The following is a 12,283-nucleotide window of genomic DNA, read 5'->3' on the forward strand; positions in this document are numbered from 1 at the left end:
GTAAAGTTCCCTGAGGGCAGGCAGTAGTTCTCTGTGCCATGTTACCTGTGAGATATTGCTACGTACAGGGGCGGGGATAGAGCCGGGGAAGGCATTGAAATTTTAGAAGACAATAGCTCGGACATGCAATAGAGTGGGAAAGGAGCCTACTAGGGTCAGTTTGAGGGGGAGAGCTTTGATGAAAAGAGATAATCAACAGTGGGAAGTTCCCAATTCTGTGAAAGAAAATGATTCTGTAAAAAGGAATGAGATTCTTGATTCCATGAAAAGGCATGAGATTTAATATGAGAAGCAAATAGATTATCAGGAAATGGCAAAATATAGCCTGAGGGTCAGAGTCAGTCGGCCACCTATTTTTTTAATAAAGTTTTATTGGAACAACTCCAAGCTCATTCACTTACGTATTACCTATGATTGCTTTTGTGCAATAATCTGCAATGACAGAACTCAGTAGATGCAGCTGGCCTGCAGTGGCCTTGAGTACTAAAGATACTCATTATCTGGCACTTTATGGAAAAAATTAAGGTTTAAGGATCTTTGGATTTTATAATAGGAAGAGTAAGATTCTCCATTGAAATATGAAATGAAGAGGTTAGCATTAGTGCAGGTGTGGATGTTTGTAGATTTGAGGGGTGTCTAATGTGATAACTTCAAATTTAGTTAAATATAGACTTGTTAAATAAATAGTTTATAATTTAATAATAATGATAACAATAAATGATTATTATTAATAAATGATAATAATAATAAATGATTATGAAATAAAACAAAAATTTTAAATGGCTACATCAAAATACATAATGACCAATTTTCTTTCATAGCTGTTATATGTGCTTTATAGCAAACTAAAGACTACAGTCATTTGGGGGGGTACTACTTAAGTGTCATTATATTTGGATAATAGTTTTCATGATATATATAATTGGATAATAATGTGTTTCATGATTTTATATATATATATATATATATACATACACACAGAAATATGATGTACATATCTGGCTTTGGAAAAAATTTTAAATAAGCACCATTTGCCTGAAGCAATATACTTATAAATTGTTTTATTTTAAAAGTATCATCTGGTGGGGGCACCTGGGTGGCTCAGTGGTTAAGTGTCTGCCTTTAGCTCAGGTTGTGATCCCAGGGTCCTGCCCGCTTCTCCCTCTGCCTGTGTCTCTGCCTCTCCCTCTGTGTGTCTCATGAATAAATAAATAAATCTTATAAAAAATCATCCAGTGAATCATATTTTATTTAGATATTTGTACAAGACTGATTAAAATAAGTAAAACTTGGGATATTTGCATTGGGTATATTTGGCAGTAGATATGATTGTTAAACTTGGGAGTGAGGAAGAGAGCATTAAGAATTGATTTGGTGTTCTCAAACATTTTGTAACTATCTTAGTTTTTTTTTAATAATAAATTTATTTTTTATTGGTGTTCAATTTGCCAACATACAGAATAACACCCAGTGCTCATCCCGTCAAGTTCCCCCCTCAGTGCAAGTCACCCATTCACCCTCACCCTCCGCCCTCCTCCCCTTCCACCACCCCTAGTTCGTTTCCCAGAGTTAGGAGTCTTTATGTTCTGTCTCCCTTTCTGGGAGTCTTTATGTTCTGTCTCCCTTTCTGAACTATCTTAGTTTAAAATTACTTTTAGAAAATCCCCAATTCTTTGAATTCCTACTTGTATGAAACTCAACCAAATATTAACTTTTAAAATTATTGTACCATACCAAAACTATTATAGTTATTATGTCCATCTTTCTTCTTTGGAATCCATAGATCTCATAATATTCCTTAAATCCTTCAGAATGACAAGAAAGGATGTAGGTTTACTGGGGGTTCGATTTCTTTTCCAGCACCTCATAGGTGTGACCTCAGTTTTCTCATCAGGGAAATGGGCCCTCTTTTAGGATCATTGTGCAAATTATATGACATAATGTATGCAAAGAAAATACTTAGCTGGATACTCTTCATCCACTACCTAATGAATTATAGAGAAAGCTATTTTGTATAGGAATTTATTGATATTTGTCAAAAACTTTATTGTAAACTGTATTAATAAAAAAGACACACCTTTTATATTAAATACTTAACTCTTCCATTATTTTCTTTCTAAACTTTTGGCAGAAAAGAGTTTGTCATAGCAATATTTACTTGTTTTCAATCCTTTTTGATCTTGTAGGAAAGAGCCTATTACTCTGTAGGTGATAATAGCCAAGACAAAAAATCTTAGAAGGAAGTGAAGAAAAGAGGAAATAGGCATGTGGGTGGCTCAGTCAGTTAAACATTTGCCTTCAGCTCAGGTCATAATCCCAAGGGTCCTGAGATGGAACCCCAAGTCTGGCTTTCTGCTCAGCAGGGAGCCTGATGCTCCCCCTTCTTGTGCTCTCTCTTGCTCTCTGTCAAATAAATAAATAAAATCTTAAAAAAAAAAGAGGAAACAAAGGAATAAAAGATGTATAATTTAGAGAAGAAATGTATGCCCAGTAAAATATGAAAAAGTACAATTAGATAAATTAGAGGGAAAAAAGGAAATAAACGGTAAATACACACACACATGAATTATCAAAGGAAATATCAGGAAAAAGTACATATTTAAAATCATGAGTGTTTCACACCGTGGTACTCTTATTTTTTTCAGACATGATCATTGGTTGAAACATATTTTGGATGAGACCATAAAGTAGAAGAACAAATGAGTTGCAATGATAAAATTAGATACTCAAAACAATTTAATTCAATTAGTATTTATTATTTATCTTTGTATTGTGTCTTCTATTAGGCATGGGACAGAATCCCTGCCTTCAAAGAATATAGAGATTTGTATAATGTCTGAAGGTATACACTATATTATATACTTGAAAGTTGGTAAGAGAATAGATCATACATGTTCTCACCACAAAAAAAGAAATAGTAATTATATGTTGGAGGTGTTAGCTCAAGCCACACTGGTAATTATATTGTAATATATATGTATCAAATCAACATGTTCACCTTAAATTTACACAACGTAATACGTCAACTATATCAACAAATCTGGGAAAAAATGAAAAAGTTATATGGATTGAAAATTGATGAAACCAAATGAACTGGAATCTTCATTGAGAATATGTTCCAGAGAGGGAAGGTAAATTAAGCAGATAGACATAGGATTTTATGGTAGAAAGGTTATTTTAAAGTCACATATTAGCTCTTAGAAATACATGTATCTTTATAGTAAAGTCTCAGCTCCTAGAAACTCTGGGCATGCTAGTGTATTAGATGGTCTATAAATTTTGTGGAAGTAACAAAGCACAAAATAGAAATGGATTATCTAGGGAACAAGTTTATTTATCTTTCAGAATGATCTGGATTTTGGTGGTCTGGGCTTTGCAGGAAAGCTCTGCTCATCCAGGGACCAAGATTTTTTTTTCCGTGTTCTGGCCTCCTCTGGATTCTGGCTTCATCTCCATGATCAAGGATAGCTCACCATCATGTCTGTATGACAGACTGGGAAGGAAGAAAGTTCAAAGAGGAGAGTATATTGATTCTTCTTAAGTCTTGACAAAGAAGTTGCATACATCCTATTCCTTTCACCAGTATTTGGGCACATGTCACACCTAACTGCAAGGGAAGCTGGGAACTATAGTTTATATTCTGGATAGCCAAATAGTCATCTCTACTTTCTGCTATTATGTAAGAAGTGGAGAACAGATACTGAAGAACCAGCAGCTTTGCAGTGGCCAGTTTTTTTCTAGGTATTAAGTTGAGCACTTTGGTTCCATAACCACTTGTTTAATAGGTTTCCGGGCAAGATTTTTTTAAAAATGTAAAGATATACATAACACACATACGTATACAGATGATATACTTCTTTTATCTTAAACAAAGCATACTAAGCACAATATAGCATTTCTGCAAGACATTCTGTGATAATAAAGAAAATCAGCTTAGCTGATATTGAAAATGAAAGGCAAGTAATGGGAATTGTAGAAGGTGTGGGATTCAAACGATGGGTTTGGCACATGTCTTCCTTTAGAACATAATGATATTGGCTTTACTTTTTGCTCATCTTCCTCTGTCTTATAAAAGAGAGTTGGTACCAGCACATGAGTTGTGTCACATTGCTGCCTTTCTGTTGTCCTCTTCTTCAATGTGATATCTGTTTCTGTCCTGCAAGCTTTGTAGAGAACTCTCCATCTAATTTCTGACTTACTAACATTATGGGGTCCAGGTATTATTTTTTAGTGGTTTCAGAACCATTGACTCTGAAATTGTGGAAGTGAAGAAAATAAAAATATATACATATATAATTTGTCAAGGCAACATTGATTTGCTGAACTATATTCTGAATGGAATGGCGTTGAGCATCTCTTATCAACATTTACTTTTAGCTTTCTTTAAGTGGACACATCTTATATACTTGGCATAAGACAACTTGCAATATAGTTGCTGTTTGTAATCAAAATCCTTCCAAAGTGACTAAGGAGATTTGAGATTAGAATGTTAGTTCAAGAGCTTTTTTTTTTTTTTATGAACCTGAGCTATAACTTACCCTAATCAATCAATCTTTCTTTTTCTTTCTTTCTTTCTTTCTTTCTTTCTTTCTTTCTTTCTTTCTTTCTTTCTTTCTTCTTTTTATTGAGATGTAATTATAGTATAACATTATATTAGTTTTAGGTGTACACTACCTGCATACAAATGATGATTCATGATATTGGAAAAATGATCACAGTAGTCTAATTAACACCTATCACTACACATAGTTATAGATAAACTCTCTCTATATTTTTATTTTAAAGTTTTATTGAGATGTTTTGTCAAGATGCTATTTCATAGATTCTTCCTTTTTAAATTTTATTTAAATTTATTAATTAGCATGGAGTATATTATTAGTTTCAGGGGTAAAATTTAGTGATTCATCAGTTGCATATAACACCCAGTGCTCATTACATCAAGTGCCCTCCTTAATGCTCATCACCCAATTACCCCATCTCCCCATCTCGCTGTTTCATAGATTCTGAACTCATTTTCTTCATCAATGTATCAAATTGTAAAGATATGTGTTTGTAATACAGTCAACTTGGTTTGACATCACAGAAGAGCAAATTACCTTTGTGACCTTGGCATATTCACTTTTTCTGCTCCCAGTTCCTCATACTACTATTCTCTGTCATCTTGATGTGTTGTGGTGAAAAATGACATAGTACACATTAAGTGCCTAGCAAATTGACTGACACTAAGTGCCCAATAAATAATAGCAGCTGTTGTTATTGCTTTTATAGATGTAGTTGTTGTTGTGATTGTTGTTTTAATATCACCGTAACAGCAGACCATAATTTTTTCTAAATCTTTATTAGAGCTTAACTTGAATCAGAATTTCAGGCACAAGCAATATTAAAAATCACCTATTTAATGGTATGATTAGAGTGAATTGCATGTACAGTGTTGCATGATGGATTAATTTTTCATAAATCACTTCTGTAATCATTTTTTATACTTTGAATGATACCCTGGTTTACATGTTGTATCTTTGAGGAAACACAGTGGAAATGTGACGAGGATATTTCCACATACTAATCCTGGTTCCTGTGAACTGTTCTCCTGTTATTTAGTAAAAGAACCACTTGGTTATCCCTCTGTAATCCTTTAGCTTTCAAATAATCTTTCTCTGAAGAATAACAAGATTATAGAATGCACCAAAAAATTCACCATTCATGCGTCAACTTGACTCTATAAAAAAAAAGTATGACACATTTAAAGGAGCTAAGTGATAAAATTTTCAAATGTTCTTGAAGTGTTTATACATCCAAGAACAATAAAACTGTATCTAGGTTAAAACTCATATCATGTTTTAAGGTTGCATTTGGGGAAGTTGCCAAAATAGATTGGTTTCAACAGAAATATAAAACTACTGAGTAATAGATTGTGCCCTCTGGAAACGTCCCAGCTATTTTTTAAGAGCTTTGTGGTTTGCTGGATTGCTAGTTTCACTACCTATATGTAGCCATTTGATGACTTATCTCAGTTTGAATTGCCAAAATCATGCTTCTAAAAATACACACAGCTCATTCAACTGTGTTTCCTCATAAAAGTCATTTGCCATTTCAATGAACATTGGTCCCCAAATACAGGCATTGTAGAACATTTCTTGGAAACTAGAATGTGCTTAGCATTTTATATGCGTCATCTCATATAATCTTTTCAGCAGTCCTATGGAGATATATTTTTATTTTCCTTGTTTGACAGTTGGGGAAACTGAGATGCCTGGAGGTTAAATAACTTACCTAAGATCAGACAGATAGTAAAGTGGGTTTTAAAAAAAGTTATGTACAGAGTAGTGTCAAGGCTGTTGCTCTGTATTTTATGACAACAGTTTCTATCACTGGAAATCAGTTTCCAGACATTTGTCCTAGGCATTGCAGGATTAACACATAGATTCATTTGTCTTCCCTCCTTAGTTAATTTTCTCCTCTCTACTCTTCCACCTTTATGCAATAGCAACATCTGCAAGGAACGTAGGTGACAATATCTGTAAGTCTTCATGCAAAAGTGCAATCATTAAGCCTCTGAAGTATGTAGATAATGTTGGATAAATTTTAATGTTCTTGATGTTGAAAACCACCAGAATTATTTCATCCGTCCATTGCGAGGCCTCTCATCTGAATCATTATTTGCCCGATGTACTGCAGAGAAGCATAAACCACTGTGATAAAGACAAATTAAAATAAGATTGAAGCCTGGGGGAAAAAAAGTAGTTCCAGTGGATGATACTGGCATCTTCATTCATGAAATGATTGGTATCGCTTTCTTATGCATAAATTGTCCATAAAAAAGCAAAGATCAAGTTTCCTAGAAAATTTCCTTTGCTGCCATGGTATGTATGAACTAGCTACAAGCTTAGGTGAAATATAAAATACTGTGGCAATGAATATTTATTTTGGGGATCTGAAACCAAAAGTGTTAGCCTCTCTACATATCTCTATGTAAATTCTAAATTTACATTTCTAAATTCTCTGTTTCTAAATTCTCTGTTTGTTGGGGGAGGTCATTGAAAGGACATTGGGGGAGGCCTGTTGACCCCTGAGCTGGACCGTGGCAACTGGACGTCCCTTGTCCCCTCACCCCTGCCCCTGTCCATGTAATGTGTATTCCACTAGCCTTTCCCACTCCTTGAGCTGCTCCAGGGATGCAGCCTTGAGAGAGTGATGTGATATGGAGCCCATCTGGACAATACATGTGACTGGACCCTGTTAAGATCTCTGTATAAACAAGGCTTGTATGTAAGTTCCCTTGCTTATTAAACTTGCCATCTACCAATCTGGAGTAGTCTGCCTCTTTATTTGGTCTTTCCCTGCCCTCCACATACAGGGATCAGTTTTAGATTATGCCTGGGAAGCTCCCAAGGAGCTTGGGAACCACCATTGTTAGAGATGGGTTTGTAAAGAATGTGCTTTGTTTCAAGGGTTCTATTAAAAACGGGCAAATGTGAAATTCAAGTACATTTCTTCTATTATGGATTCACTTGTGCTGAAATTCTAGAATGGTTTCTAATCTTGCTTTATGAACTATATGAAATGATTTTTTTCGTCTTGATCCAGAACATATATACATACACATATGTACATAGATACATATATATGCATATCTGAAACAAAAATTCACTAAACAGTATTAATCCTTAATATAAATAACACAGACTAATATTATTTACTTTAATTAATTTAAGATAGAATATTACTGGTCATGACCCATTAAAATATTCCTGGTCATGCCCCACTAAAATGACTTCATGAATCACTGGTGGATCATGACTAACAAATTTGAAAAATGGTGGTCTAGACAAAGAATTACTCAGAGCCCAGCTGACAATTTTGACTGTAATCCTCTATATATGTAGAGGTGAATTTATGGATGTAAATAATGATTAATTGAATTATTTGTGTTACTTTACATAGCTTATTCATGTTTGAATTTAGCTTTAATAAGATGATCTTTGCAAAGTTTTTGTTTTATGAACATCCTCAGGCAAAACTTGTAGATTCAGAATTTATGAGTACTAGACATCATGTCCTTGACTGTAAAAATTTGCCTTTTAAAATTATCTCCAAAATTTCAAGCCTCTGTAAATATCAGTAAATCATGAAGTGTTTATTTCTATTGAAGTGTAGTTGGCATACAATATTATACTAGTTTCATGTGTACAACTGGAGATTTGACATTTATATACATTATGAATTGATCACCATAATAAGTCTAATTACCATCTGTTACCAGTGTTATTATATTATTATTGACTGTATTCCCTGTGCTGTCTTTTACATCCCCATGACTTACGTATTTTAGAACCGGGAGTTTGTACCTCTTAATCATCTTTACCTATTTCACCCATCCCCCCCGAACTCCCGTCTGACAACCACCAGTTTGTTTTCTGTATCTATGAGTCTGTTTCTGTTGTGTTTTTTAGATTCCTCATATAAGTGGAGTCATACGGTATTTGTCTTTCTCTGTCTGACTTATTTCATTTAGCATAGTACCTCTAGGTCCATCCATGTTGTCCCAAGTGGCAAGATTTCCTTCTCTTTTATGCCTGAGTGATATTCTGTTGTGTATATATGCCAAATCTTCTTTATCCACTTATCTAACCATGGGAGTGTTTACTTTTCTAATCCAAATTATGCATTGGGAGAATGTAGTTTTGTGTTGCTTGAGTGATAGTGCTGTTTACAATTTATCATTTTGAGAAGATATTTTGAAATCAAGATCACTAATGATTTTTTGAACTTTTATGTAGGAGCTAGGTTGATGTCCAAGTTTCAGAAAGGTTTGATTTAATTGATGTTTACTCTTAGAAGTTTTTTGGATCATTTTTTGCTACAATAATTTTCTGGCTTTCAGTCTGACCAGTGACTTAAGAAGGTAAGGTGGAGCAGATTGTGTTTTGTAATGGTTCTTATGCATATATATTATATCTATATCTATATCTTTATCTATATATATAAATACAATAATAATTACAGTTATCTCGTTCTTTATTGGGTTCTTACACAAGGTCGGGCATTCTGCTAAACACTTTATATACTATTCTTTAATTCTTACCACAGTCTTCTTAGGAGAGTAATATTGTTCCTGTTTTACAGAGGAGGAAACTAAGGCTAATGATAGGGCTAAGTAACCTTCCCAGGGTGACAAGACCTCAGGCCAGAGATAAGATTCAAACACTGACTGCCTCCAAAGCCCCCAGGTTTTACAATGGCATTGTACTGTACATGATAATAAAGCACCTATCTCCTCTCACCTGTAACCCAGAGGAGCCAAAATAGCCAGGATTGAAATGTACTTTTTTTTTCCTTTACCTAGGCTGGCTGTACAAGGTGCAGTACAACAAAAAATGAAATACAGAACCCTTTTCTCAAAAAGCAGGAATGAAAGTGCTGTTAAAGTTAAAATATAAAGCCATTTCCTTTATTCCACAGTCTCTCTTTCCTGACTTGCCCTTGTGTTTTTTATTTGCTGTTTAGCTTTATACTGAATAAAGAAAATTAAAATTTTAAAGTATTAGCATGAGTTTTACTGCTCATTGTTACATTGTGCAATTGCAGTTGTAAATGCAAATATAAGACCATGTAACTCATGCAGAATCACCAGCACTACACAATTTGTATTTCGTAACTTGTACGTGCCTATGTATTTCATTCTTAATGTGGAAACACTGCAAAAGCAACTTAGCTGTTTTTATTTTACTTCTTGATAGGTGCACATTCTACTAATACTGTCAACTTTCAGCATTCTGATGAGTAAGGAAGGATGAAAAGAACAAAGAACCAAAAAAAAAAAAAAAAAAGAACAAGGAACCATGGGTTGTTGCCCTTTCCCTTTCTTTCTGTGCCATCAATTTCAGCCTAAATGGTTAGTTAATACAGGAAAGAAAGATGAGTAAGAAAGGATATTGAAGGGCTCTTTATTTCATGTTTTCATAGAATTGCCTTCTTTCTGCATTTGAAGCAAGTTCAGGTTCACCTAGAAAGCATGAGTTCCTGGGCTGTTAGTGCCCTCACTCATTCATAGACCTACTTACCCTGCGCTCGTGTTTAGTATTGCTAAATCCCCACATCTCCTGTGTCCACCAGCATTCTCTGCTCATGGAACATCAACAACACTGTATGTAAACGGGGGTGGACATATATATTGTACTTTATTTCCTCTGTGCATGTGCATACTTTGTCACCTTCTCAGGCTTCACTTGTATTACCCATGTTCAGAGATAAAATTATTAAGGATATTAAGATGGTGAAGTCAAGAAGCAGATAAAACAAGCAAGATGTCCTTCTTGGACACCTTGCCTTGGGGCACTGTACAGCTACTCAGATTGCATAGCCATGAAGCTGGTCCTGTCTATATACATCTCCCAGGCTTCCTTTTTGGGACTTTTCTCCTTTTAATGCTGACTTTGATATTTATTATTCATAGCAACTAGGAGTGGAAAGAAGGGATACATCATTGAATTTGTTCAGACACCTAAGACCTTCAGAAATTTGCCTTGACCTGGAGGTGGGCCCATGCAACTAGCTCTCTCAGGGTACTTATGCTCTGTGTGAAGTCCTAGAGTTGTGTGATTTTGACTTAGGATGACATGTTTCTGCCAATTCTCTAGAAACAGATGCAGAGCACATCACTTGATGAAAATATCACACCACACACCTTCCCCTATGTCTTTTCATCTTAAAGGACTTACTGGTTGAAGAAATTTATAATAATAAAGATTTAAAGTTGGAGCATTTATCAGAAGAGCAGTTAGGTTTGTGCTGGCAACTCAGTGGGGTAAGGCCCAGCATTGGGAGTGACTAGAAATTGAAGACAAACATGTCTGAAGAAAGCCATGGAAAGGATGAATCTTTTCCTTAGGCACGATCATGAAGTCTCCCAAGTAGCTTCTGGGTGTTCTACACTGAATTTTGTTTCCTTTCCAGAACCCTCTTTGTTAGGGCACAGGACTTGCTTGCTGTCTTTGGGGGTGTACAGAAAATTCTCCAAATATTTCTCTAATATCTTTGTTCCCCTTATGTATGTCAGCGGTTTGTCTGTGTCCCTTACTTCAGCAGGATTTTTGAAGCCTGGCCACCTATCACGAGTACACTCGACCCAAAGAAAAAATTCACGCAGATGTTCTTATTTGCTCAAATTCTAACCATTGATAATTGCCCTAATACTAAAGCAGCCGACACAGAGGTTCGCCCAAGAGTTCTATCCTGTCACCTGGTAGTACTGGTCCTATAGTTTGTGGATCCCTGCTAACATGGCAAGGTTTAGAAGTCAGTATTCTATCCTGGGAACTACACTGCCCTCTCCAGGCGATGATTCTAATGTCACCATCACTTGGAACAAGGTGGGGAGAAGGTACGGACATGTATGATGCTCCAGCTACTCCGAAGAAATCTTTTCTCACTAGTTTTCTCCATTCAGCCTCCATGCTTTTCTTCTTCTCCACCTTGGAGCTAGGTAGAGGGTGGTGGGCCCAGAAACCCGGTCCCCTCTTAGCAGTGCCTTCATAGGCGGCCTGGACCTTCTCTTTAGAATCATGGCCAGTTTGTTCCTGTTGTTCTCAGCTCTGTGGTTACAGGAAAAATTTAGAGTTTCAAGACAACTGTTGGGAGTCTTAACAGAATACTTAACAGCCTGCTAATTATTATTATTATTTTTAAATATTTATTTATTCATGAGAGACACACAGAGAGAGGGGCAGAGACACAGGCAGAGGGAGAAGCAGGCTCCATGCAGGGAGCCAGACGTGGGACTCGATTCTGCGTCTCTAGGACCACACCCTGGGCTGAAGGCAGCGCCAAACCACTAAGCCACCTGGGCTGCCCACATCCTGCTAATTAAATGTGGAAGCAAAGACTTCATATTTTACTTCTCCTAAGATAATATCTTGCTACTGAAACCATGGCCTTCTGGAAATAAAAGCTTGATTTATAGAAGTGATCAATCATACTGTTAGAAATTTCACACGTGTGAATGAGGTGTTTCTCTGTACATTTTACTTTCTCTTCCCACTTATTTTCATACTGATAGTTTTTCTGCCATTTACATTTTCAGATATTTTATTCCCAACTCTTGGGAAGAGATGTTTCCTTGAATGCCATTGCAAAAGTATGTAAATATAATGCCAATAATGTATATATGTAAAGGATTGAAAACATAAAATGAAAACAGTTACCTATGGATGGACATTAGTAGGATTTAAAATCCAACACAAAGAGATGGTGTATTAATTCACTCCTTATGGTAATCCAGGAAAGC

The 12,283-nt window shown here is 35.6% G+C and overlaps 1 protein-coding gene across 15 annotated transcripts in view; it reads left to right on the forward strand.

Annotated features, from left to right (window-relative positions):
• DMD (dystrophin) overlaps positions 1-12,283 on the forward strand; it is a 2,162,139-nt gene that overhangs the window by 667,927 nt on the left and 1,481,929 nt on the right. The window lies entirely within an intron of this gene.

This window comes from Canis aureus, chromosome X, assembly GCF_053574225.1.
Source record: "Canis aureus isolate CA01 chromosome X, VMU_Caureus_v.1.0, whole genome shotgun sequence".
In the NCBI taxonomy this organism is placed as follows: domain Eukaryota; kingdom Metazoa; phylum Chordata; class Mammalia; order Carnivora; family Canidae; genus Canis; species Canis aureus.